This window comes from Artemia sp. Qi Xiang Cuo, chromosome 3 (genome assembly GCF_049724085.1).
Source record: "Artemia sp. Qi Xiang Cuo chromosome 3, ASM4972408v1, whole genome shotgun sequence".
In the NCBI taxonomy this organism is placed as follows: domain Eukaryota; kingdom Metazoa; phylum Arthropoda; class Branchiopoda; order Anostraca; family Artemiidae; genus Artemia; species Artemia sp. Qi Xiang Cuo.
Window position 1 is genome coordinate 56,350,707 of NC_142796.1, and position 11,863 is coordinate 56,362,569.

The 11,863-nt window shown below is 36.8% G+C and overlaps 1 protein-coding gene across 2 annotated transcripts in view; it reads right to left on the reverse strand.

Annotated features, from left to right (window-relative positions):
- The window catches only part of TrpRS (Tryptophanyl-tRNA synthetase), a 57,601-nt gene extending 57,008 nt beyond the window's left edge, over positions 1-593 (reverse strand). The window contains exon 1 of one of the 2 annotated variants that reach the window (XM_089086219.1): positions 537-593. The gene's annotated coding sequence lies outside the window, so the exon portion shown is untranslated. Of the gene's footprint in view, positions 1-512 lie in introns of both variants that reach the window. The other variant, XM_089086220.1, reaches the window with a different exon arrangement.
- Positions 594-11,863: the final 11,270 nt, after the last annotated feature.

Consider the following 11,863-nt stretch of genomic DNA (forward strand, 5'->3'; position numbering starts at 1 on the left):
AAGTAGAATTTTACCAAAAAAGGCATTGAATGGTGTATTCACTTTATTCCTACTCAATAATATGATTTGGTAGATATTTACCTAAACATTACCCATAAGAATTGTTTTCTGATTATAAATTCTTTCTCAATAGCCCTAATTATAATCTAATACCAGAGTGTATCCTTCAGAGAGCCACTACTTTCTAATGGTACCATACTAGGCATATTCTAGATTCCTAATTCTGTCTATAGGGTCCTTGATCTTCTTGGGTAGCCTACAATAATACTAAATCATTATTTCATAAAGAGTACATATGTAGATTTTTATAGGGAGGGTGGGCAATGAGGGTGATTAATACAAGACTACAATTATGAGTCTATTTTCCAACTATCGCATATATGTTTTGTAAAAAATAGGCCTAACATATTCCAGAGAATCTCAGCCATATTTTATGCAGGCTAAGCTCTTCACAATGTGCAAAAATTAAAAATGTCATATGTATGAAAATAGTAATTCAAATCAGAACTAGCTTAATAGGTTTATCAAAGTTTAACCAGCTGTCTAGTCCAAAAAAGAATGAGTATCAGCTTTCACCAGTCAGTATCTATAGAATCTTACAACTCTTTTTTCTATCCGACGTCGCCTACGGTTTGCAGATAAAGTAACAACTGCAATAAAATAGATAGCGCTTGCTAAGAAAGCCTGACAGAAGTTCCTAAGTCAATGGCAAAGATAAAATGTATGTAATACAGACATTCAACGTAAGCAATTTATGGTACCAATCAATTTGGTGTTTGTGCTCGTCTGTCTTCAATTTCTCAGCCTTCTAGCACGCATCAATGCAGAGCCGTTCAAAGAAGGGGGCAGCTTCCCGGGTGCCATGGCTGGGGGGAAGCACCTGCTAAGGGGGGCCACTTTGATCAAATTTTTCACTTTGATTCGGCTTTTTTGCTTACTTTTGAGACAGGGGAGGGGGTGCTGTCATCAATTTTCTCCAGGTCACCACTAACCCAAGGAATGGATCTGTATGAACATCAACAAACATAGCCTAAAGCCACCCCAACATCCAACCCTTTTTTTAAATTGTTGTAAACTTTCAGAAGAAGTAGTTTTAAATTCTGTCAAAGTGTCCAGCTCCACTGTATATGAGTTAAAGTCTCACTTTCGTTAACATCTTTTAACGTTTAGGTTAATCGTATCACAGGAAAGCAAATTTATTATTTAGTCCTTTATATTTTGTAATGCTAAAATAAATAGTTTAGTTTTGCACCTTTTGCGGATACTCTGATTAATTAATAACGGAAAATTGATTGTAGAGCCGTTCAATATTGATTACAATCTTTTGGAAATATAGCCTATGTTATCCTGCATCAGGACTGGTTGCTCTACAAGAGATTAAAGATAGGGCTTTAATTAACTACCACTCATAAATATTTACTGGTATCTGGCAATGACATTATCGTTTCCTATAGCATAACAGGTCGTTCCTCAACTTTTTTTTGGCAACCTTGTTTGTTTGATTAATTGTTCGTCGAAACTAATCTATTATTATTCAATCGATTTGATTTAAACTTGGACAGTGGTTGTAATAAAAATTAGCAATAATGTTTTTCCACGGAAAATTATAAGAACATGAGCGAGTGAAAAAATTCCAATATTATCATTCCATGAAATCTTTGCAAATTAGAAATGGTATCAGTGGTAAAAATCTGAGAGAATTTTTGCCATTCTCCACTAATCTCCGCATGGAAATTGGAGATCTTTTTTGGAGATCCGCATGGACATGGAGATCTTTTTGCATGGAGATACAAAAATCTCCACTAGTTTCCTGAATTTTGAAAAATATCCTTTTAGAGGGTATTTTCATTCAAAAGGCCTTTTTTTAGTATTTCCCCTGACATAACTGACAAAAAGACAAATTTGCTCCCCTCCCACCGATCTTGGATTTGGAGAAATAAATTTTGCTCAGTAGAGTCTGTTCACAAAATGCACGAGGAAGACAAAACGTATTTTTCAAAACCCAGGGGGGGGGGATTCAGCTTTCTTCAATTTTTCAACCGGAAACACTAAAAATGCCCCGAAACCTATTTTATTAGTCTAGCGAGGTGTATACCCCTCCCCCTTCCCAAATTAACATAAATTGAAGTTCACACTTTCAAAAAAGAAAAAACAAGCAGAATACGGGAAATTCCCATTCGATGCTCTATAGCTGGGATAAATTTAGCTTGAAATGAAAGTACTACGCTACATTTTTTACTGTCATAGTAAAATAAGTTAAATTATTGGAAAAACTTAGCGCTGGAATAGCCAAGACGTTGTGTCTTTCCTCGGTAATAACACAAATCCTGAAACAAAGGTTTTAATCAGATGAGGAATAAATCATAATAATCAAACATAATTCTGAGAAGTAACTACTTCAAAAGGCTCAAGACGATGTGCTTTATGTTTTCCAGAGGAACCGTAAAATAAGATAGTCTGTGGAAAGTGACTATCGAACCATAGCTCCTCGAACTTGAGCTTCTTAGTTGCATAGAAAAGTTGAAAAAGATGTTAGAAGGAAAAGCCCAGCAGAGAGTACTCTTTATCAATGAGTAATGAATGTTCTGAAGCTCCTCCAAGGTCAGCGGTTGGGAGCAATGAACTCTGATTTGGTCCATATTAGCTAACGGTTCGCTTTGGCAGCCATCCAAGACCTCTCGGGGAAAAAATGAACTCTTACTTGGCCCGTATTAGCTAAAGACCTGAGCTAAATTACTGAAGGTCATCACACAAGTGTTTAATGAGTTTATTCTGAACTGTGAGATAACAGGTCTGATGAACTTTGGTTTTACAAGCGGGGATTCTGCATCCACACACACGTGTTTTACTGGTCAATTTTAAACTGTGAGATAACAGGCTTCATCAACTTTGGCTTTACAAGTGGGAGTTCCCCATCCACTCATACGTATTTAATCGGTTTATACCGTAAAAAATAATTGGGTGGAAATTTGGATAATTTTGAAAATTTTACGTAAAATGTGACTGTTGTAAGATTTGAACCGGAGAGCCTATGTAATTGGTTGGTGAGCAAGTAAACTGAGGTAGCAAGCCTTTGCTAACAGATTGTTCTTAGCAATATATTTTACATCAAGAACTCAAGAAGCAAAAATATGTACTTCTTGAGCCTTTGTTCAATGCCTCTGAGAGGGGTAGGACGGCATTGCCCATCCTAAAAATAGCTAAAATAACGCAGTAATTTCGCCTTAACCAAGGGGTAATAACTAGAATCTTGCTGGTTTAAAAAATAATGCATTTTTTTTAGAGATTAACCATACCTTTTCAGAAAAGAAAATAAGATGTTTTTCAATTCACCTAGAGATATTTTTGTTGACCAATCCTGCTTTATGGGTGCATAATGAGCTTGAAATTTCGCCCTTGTTATTTTTAAAAGAAACCTAACTAAGTGACTTACTGAACAGTATTTTGGTAGCGTTTTAGTGTTGAAAGTGCTTGTGCTAGTGCTTGTTCGCTACCTCTAAGAGGAGGATTTTAGGACCCTGGTTCTCAGATTAACATTGTATTTCAGTCTAATGTATATTCCCTTTTAGGGTATAATCCTAAGTGTTTCAAAGGAAAAACTAATTTTTATTCTTTTTTCAGGTTCCCGAAAATGATTCTGATTCATTGGTCGAACACCTGCTGGCCGATTTTTTCGGCGAGGAATCGACGCAATTGGACAGCATTAGCACCACCCTCTCCGTAACTCTATATTTTAAAAGTCATAATTTCAAGGGGATCGTGCAATAACTAAAGCGTGAAGGTCAACAAACCCTCATTTGCGGGATAATTTCTGGTCGTTAAACCTTTAACTAGTAGTATGGGGTTTCCATGCCCAAACGGCTACTTTGCCCCCCCCCCATGTATTGAATAATTTCTGGCTCTTAAATATTTAGGTGATAGTGTGGTCTCTCTGTGTCCGAGCGGAAACTTTGCCCCCTACAAAAATTGCTGACTAATAGTATATTATTTTTCAGGCTAATATAAATTCTTTTTCAGGAAGATATCAAAAGTGTTTCTAAGGGGTAATAAGTTGATATCATTTTTAGGTATCCCTAGCAGCATTATCAGCATATCAAGAGGCCTACATTGAGGTCACGGGGGCGCCTATATTGTCATAGCCGGAACACTTCCGCAACAGTCTCTGTACGGACCCCGTGGAAAGTGAACCAGAGGGGGGTTTCAGTGCGGGGGTGAACCCTATTAGTATACCTTTTCCCAATTTTAACCTAGACGCTTTCGTGAGGGATCTTGGCCTAGATTCGGAATTTTTAGATCGTGTAGTCGAACAGCCGCCATCTAGCGAGGTCAAAAGGGTAATAGAAGATCCAGTATCCACCTCTGACAGTGACCGTGACGAGGGAAGACTAGAACAGAGTGGACGTGGTTCAACCCCAGTAATATCTGATTTTACTTAGCCAAGACCGCACTGCTTAATGTTTATGTCTTTAGAGCTGAGTTTGCGGATTGCTTCAACACTCTTACAAGTGATAGTATCCATACGGATCCTATTGACATAGTCAATTCCTATGTGGGCAATATTCGATCCCTTCATGAAAAAAAAATTTGGGAGGGGGTGGACGATACAGCATAAAAGAATCCATCCCAATCATCCCCCAAAAAATATTTTTTTTCAATGAAAAGTCTGGAGAGTTGTATCCACATTACCTATACACGGAAACGCAGACGCTTTATGCGGACTTGCATAATTTTGAGGGTGGTTTGTCAGAATGCGTGGGAACTTTTTTTTAATAAAATAGAAAAGCACAATCAGATAGGGAGTGGATCAATAGTGTTATTACAGAAAGCTTATATCTTAATGTAACAAAATTTAAAAATGATTTTGTTTTGAGGGGGTGGGAGGGGGAAGGGCAATTCTATAAAATAACAGGTAGATTTGGTGGCGTGTAGACGAGTACAACACTTTCGTTTCAATATCGGCCTAGAGTGCTTCAAGTATGCAGTCCTTGGCACAGGACATAAGCCCCAGAGAGATGATACTAGTAAGACACTGATGGACAATTTGGCAGTTAATGGGGGTGGGGACGGGGCAAAGTTTCCTAAAGTAGACTTTAAGTGTTAAAAAGGGTCAATATCCTGTAAAACTTAAGGAGATAGACATTATTGAGAGGGGTAATGAACATTTAAAGATTGGTGTTACAGTTTTACAGTACGTCACAGAACTTGAAGAGCGGCAATGTAAAGATAAAAAGAGGGTAATATATTCAGTGAGGGCTCCATCCATAGAATTGGTGAAACACTGGGTGTGGCTTCTATACGAGCCTGCCAAAGACCCTGATTCAATCAGATATTTCTATCCTATTACAAACATTAGTCGGGTTTTATGTGAGGGCTCAAAATGTAATAAAGGGGGGTTTATGTGCTACTACTGTCCAATGTTTCATTCAAGATTCCATAGGGAATTAAAATTAAAACACCGATTGAGGCACTGAAAGCGTCATGGATACCAGTCCGATGAAATGGTTTCAGGTGATAATACCATTTCGCGATTCAAGAATTTTCAGAATTCACTCCTGCAGAGCAACAAGGTGGCTTTAAACATCAAGGTCAAACTCATGGACGTGTACGATCCATCGAACTCAAATTGTGTTAAAGAATATAAAACCATTGCCATCTTTTATGCCCATGCTGAAAGAGACTCGAGCAATACCATGCAATTGGTAGAGGTATTTGAGACATTGAGAGGGGAAGATTGAGTAGGCGCAGCCATGGTTGCAATAATTGAAACTGCCAATAAGTCAATTTCTCGGCTGGGCAACGTAAACTATCCAATGTCTCTATCACCAAAGGACGAGTTGGCAAATGTGTTGGGTATGTAAGAGGAATTTTGTTGAGGGTAGTGGGAAAACGCCAGTCCCCGCCCATGATAATTTAAGTAATCTACTGGTTTACATGCACAATTCCAACTATAATTTGAAATTCATATTACGACCGTTGGCACGTTTGCAGAAAGGTGAAGTTGTAGATGGAGCATGGGTAGAAGTTTTTTCGTATAAAATCCTATCCAAATCATCTGAGAAGTTGCTGCTCTTGGAAATGAAATAAACAGTTGAAAATGGTAATACGTACTCGAACAAAATCCGCTTTTAGATTCTTATAGTTTTTCCCTAAATCGTTAAGTCAATTAATTTAAGTAGAATAAGCGATGATTTTAAAACTTTCCCCCTCCTTAAACAGCACTTTCCAGATGATGAAATGTATGATTTCTTAACGAGTAAGAACATATACCCGTATGAGGACTACAACTCCACGTCGAGGCTACGTGAGAAAAAATTGCCGCTCATCGAAGCGTTTTATGATTCTGTTCGCGAGCGTCAATGCACAACTGTAGACTATGAATTTGATAAAAAGGCCAAAGGAGTGTGTAAAAATGAGAAGGATTGTTAGAAAATGTACCTGGCAAGTAATGCAGTGACTTTGTTGAATACTGTCTGTAAACACACGGATAAAATCTATGAAAAATTTGGGTTAGATTTGGGGTATTATTTTTCAACTCGTCATCTGGTGATAGATTTGATTTTGAAAATCAGCAAAGAAAAAAAGGTCTGATTACCGACGTGGATCAGCACCTATTTGTAGAAAGGTCTATGCAAGGATGGTATTTTTTCCACGGATATCGTATCCTGGAAACCGATCCGACTGGACAAGGCACCGGTGAAAATTAAAATGTGGTTTTTGTAGATATGAACTCCCTTTACCCGTCGGCAATGTCTCACTACTCTTTGCCGTGTGGGAATTACAAAATCGCTGGACAATCCTTGTGATCCAGGTTTCCTCCACATTTCTACTGTTGATGAGAATGGACTGCAAGGATGGTTTTCGAGATCGATGGTGAAGTACCAGTGGAAATTAATGACTCGGTAAAGGATTCTGTTTTCCTGTGCATGAGCAGACCGGTGCCTAGGGATTCATTGAGTCCCTATAATATTTCTTAAAGGATAATATTTCTTAGAGGTAGAGGATGGAGTGTGCAATAGACACCTTCAAAACAAAAGCTTATTGCCAATCTTCATTTAAAACCGAATTTTGTTGTAAACCACGTTCTTTTGCGGAGGATGCTGGCCGATAATTTCAAGGTCAAAAAGATTCATAGAGCCCTCCAGTTCAATCAAAAGCCATACAGTAAGAGGTTTATTGACACCTTTGTCAGTAAACGCTCTGAGGCAAAATGAAGGTTGAAAAAAATCTTCAAATTCATTTTAAATTCAGCCTTCGATAAGATGTCCAAGAGTGTGCACCACAGGAATCGTTGTGACGTTGTAACTGACCCAAAAAAATGTGCCCGAATCATTCCCGGTCTGAATTTCAGATCGGTCACGATCATAGACTCCTATATGGTGCTTTTACATAGAAAAAACGTGCAGTTTTTACAAAACAATGCCGCTGGCACTGCTGTTTTAAAAATTAAAAAAACTCATTTTGAAATTTTATTACAACGTGGGTAAGTTCCACTGGCCGGGGGATGGACAAGTTCAAGTTTATTATGGGGATACCGATTCACTTTTGCTGAAAGTTAAAACTGAAAATTTATTAGAAGAATTGGAAAAAGGCGAGCACATTAGGTCTCCAATGGACTACACCGATCGGGACAAGTCCATTTACCCGGATCTAGTGAAGGGTCAGGCCCCAAATAAGTCATTATTTTTAAAATCCGAAACGAAGAGCGACTTGATTTCCCACGGTGTGCTTGCAGGTTCGAAGGTGTACTGTGTGCAAACGCAAAATGAGGAAGTCAAAATAGTCTGGAAGGGGGTGCCTACACACTATGTAAAGGAAAATGTCGATATGAGTGTTTATAGAAACTGTGTAGAAAATAATTGAGTTCCAAGAGCGAAGGTCATGGCGATTCGCTCTTTAAATTTTAAAAAGTACACAGTTCGAGTTGAAAATAATGCCATGTCAGCCATATCAGATAAAGTCTATGTGCGCGCGGACGGTGTGAAAGTACTACCACACGGCCATTACCTTACTTCAGGTTGAGACGTATGTGTAGAATATAGAAATCATCTCGGTCCGGAGAAAATTCAATTTTGATGGGTGGAGGGTCAGTTTTTTCTCAATCTAAAGCTCTGCAGGGTGTTTTTCCATGTAGTATTTTTTATTTCATATGTCTTGCGCAAGAAGGAATAGTTGTTTTTAAAAAAACTTAATATTAAACTATTATTTTTAACCATCATCACCCGCCCTACCCAGGCCCGGCCCTTGCCCCTTGCAGTTGCCGATGCATCTTTCAGCTGCCCCGCTCTCGAAATGGAGGCATTACCAAAGTACTTTTTAAATTTTTAAGTGCCTATTTATTTTTGTATTTAAATATGTTTAGATGCTTATGTATGTATGTTTTAAAAATATTTGTAGTGTATTCATTTATATTAAAGGAAACATGTATTTTTTTTTTGTCTTTTTGAACATAGGTATTTATTAAACATATTGAGGCTAGGCTCGGTTACTTGTGTTTTGACTGCGAGAAGAGTAATCAATTCAAAACTCCATTCAGATCATTTCTTTGCAGACCATCAATGTCTGGCAAAACAACACTCTTAACGAAAATAATTCAAAATCGTGATAAAATGTTTTTAGAAAATCCGGAAAACGTCTTCTATTGCTATAGTGTGTGGTATAGTGACTATTGTACCAGACATAAAATTCATACGGGAAATTGACGTGTTTAATATTATTTAACCAAACTCGTTGTTGATTATTGACGATTTAGCTGAATCCACTGAAGAATGGTCTCAGGAGATGTTGCATTTATTCACGGTCTGATCTAATCACAATCTCTTTCATCAGAGCAAATGTATGAGAACACATGCTTTGAATTATACTTACCATATCATCTACAGGGTTGTTCGTGATACGATTTCCCTCTTAACTTTATACAAACAAATATGTTCCGGTAAACCAAAATTTCTACTCTCAGCATAAAACCAAGCTACAAATAAACCCTATGGTTAAATTCTATTCTATCTAAATCAAATTACATCCGAGGATTTACGTGTAATCACTAATATTTTTGACAGTTACCAGTGAAAAGTAAAAACGGTCAATTGTTGCCATCACGACACTGAAGAAACTACATGAAAACAGACATTTATTTTCCGTAATAGGAAATTCAAAACTGCGTATTAGAAAGTCTAAGCCCAGGCATGGCATTGACACTGAATTCATTATTCTCCTATCTGAGCTTTGTTTAAATTTGATTGAAAGCAAAGTTCAACTGCCAAAAGTAGTTAAGCAACGGACAAAGTAACATCATTCACTTCAACGTCTTCTAGCTTGTAAAAACAAGGGAAAGGATTTTAAAAGGAGACGACTTGTTCAAGCGGGTGGTAGATTTTCTAACTGTTACTGCCAATAATCGCGGGGCTTGTAAAGAGTATTTTCTAGAAAAAGGCTAAACCTTACAAATTGAGTCTAATAGAACTCGCCCTTTCACCAAAAAAGCACTTTTGAAGATGATCTTGGTAAATTTATTAACAATAACACAATTGACGACGATGAAAAACTAATTTTGCTTCAAAATGCCCTTCGAAGTGTCGATAGTTATAAATACTACCGTGAATGACCACTCAAAGTAAATTTCATGTATCACACTTAACCTCAAAGCTCTGAAACTTTGAAACCACCAAAAAAAATGATTTATATAAAGCTTTATCAAGTGTTGTAGGCCTAATGCCTCAATCGTATCGTGAGCAAAGTAAAAGACTCTTGACCTAAATAATCAATGACAAGACCTACAATCTAACTGATTATTGGTATCTAATTGGTATCAGATTTGATTGCAAATCGTAAGAGAATTGAATCATTTGGTTTGAATTTGTATAAATTTTTAAAGTCATTAAACCCAAAAATTCTTATTGGGAATAAACATATTTTTAATGGATTAAGGGAATATAATCAAATATCAGAAGATGCTTTCAAATCATTGTCGGAAAATATTGGCACGCCAATTGGTGATGATCATTTGAAAGGTATCAAACGAAGGCGTCTGGAGATCAGCGCATCACATATTAGTACGCAAAAGAGTAGCTGACGCTTCACAACACGATTACGTTCAAAATGGCTCAAGTTATCCAACGGGTTTATGAAAAAAAAGGTGAAGCAGGAAGTTTAAGCTCCCCCAGCACACTTGCTCGAGTCACTGGACTTAAAAAGAAGCTAGTAACAGAGTAGAGAGTATACAGAGTATAGTAACGCTAGTACAGAGTGAACCAGCTACACTTTTCATCGACATCATAGATCTCTTGGTAGTCATTATCAAAAAACTAAAGCCTTTTTCCCATTGCATATATTACAAGCAGATCTTTTGACTCTAGAAGAGGTTCAGAGACATCACAATAGTCCGTACAAGTATATTTTACTTGTAATAAGTGTTTTAGTCGCTATGCATATGCCAATCTATTGCGCTCAAATTGAGGTGATGAAGTTGCTAAAGCCCTTGAATAAATACTTGAACAAGATTGTTATAGGAAAATTCAAACAGATCCGGGAAGTGAATTTGTTAATCCACATGTAAAAAAGGTTTTACTGAAATATAATACGATACTCTATCATAATCATAGTCCAATAAAGAAGTTATTGGCTGAATGATTGATAAGAACTAATCGACTTTTAATCTCGAGAAATTGTAAATTGAAAAATACCGCTGCATTTTATTCAAGATTTATATAAAATCATGTTGATTTATAATAAACGCCCTCATCGATTCTTTTCCAATCTTAGTCCTCTTGAAGTTCATCACGGTGAAAATACACTTGTCATTTTTCTTAAACAATATTCCAATACAAGGGTACTGAAAAAGAAGAAATTTAATGTTGGGAATACAGTTGGAATCAATCAAACCAGTAATATTTTGAAAAGGAGAACTATTTGTGGTCTACTGAACTTTTTAATGGGTCAAAGGTCTTTGACACTAAACCTGTAACGTATCGTCTTCGTGAAGTGAAATATGAAAAGATTCTTGGTGGTTTTTACGAGTATGAATTACAATAGTGAAAAACAATGGAATGTATCGAACTAAAAAAGTATTGAAGAGACAGTTGCTTGTTAGTTGGCTAGGATACGACTCTGATTTTGATTCTTGAATTGCAACTGAAGACGTTTACAATGCCTAATGATTTCTATTAGACATTCATATCCAATGTCTCTGACCCCCTCTATGATGATTTGAATAAAAAAAGCGATTTTTGAACAAAACTCTTCCGTGCCGTCAAATTTGGTGGTAAGTATGAAGTTGCTCTTGTTGATTAAATTCTTAAAAATATATATGATATCCTGAGAAAACATCGTACGTATGAAAGAAAAGTTAGACTAAGCGATTGGTCAGTGTAAGGTGAGGAGGAAGAATTGACAAAATCACTTAACTCTGATATATACCCACATCTCACTCTAAAATACAAAAAATATGATAGTATGAATGACTTTTGTCGTACAATCAATAAAAAAATCTTTGCTTTTAAGAATGATGCACTCCACCCAAACTATTCAATGGAAAACGGTAGGGTTTAAATCAGCTCTCTCATCGAAAATGAGATGATTCATATCAATGATAATCAAAGAGATGTTCTTGGTTTTAAACGAAATATACACGAGGGTAAAAGAGCTGGAACCATCAGTAAGATGGAACGTGTTATTTTTGCAGACTTTTTACCCGGCTTCTCTTCGGAAACAATGTGTAATTCTTTATGCCTCCTTTGCTGAGACATCGAAAGTTGGTAATACCAATGTGCCCCTCCTGCGTGTTCTTGAACGAAAAACCACTCACTAACACATTCACCACTACAATACAAAGCATTTTCAATATGTTTTTTAAACACTTCGTATTTTG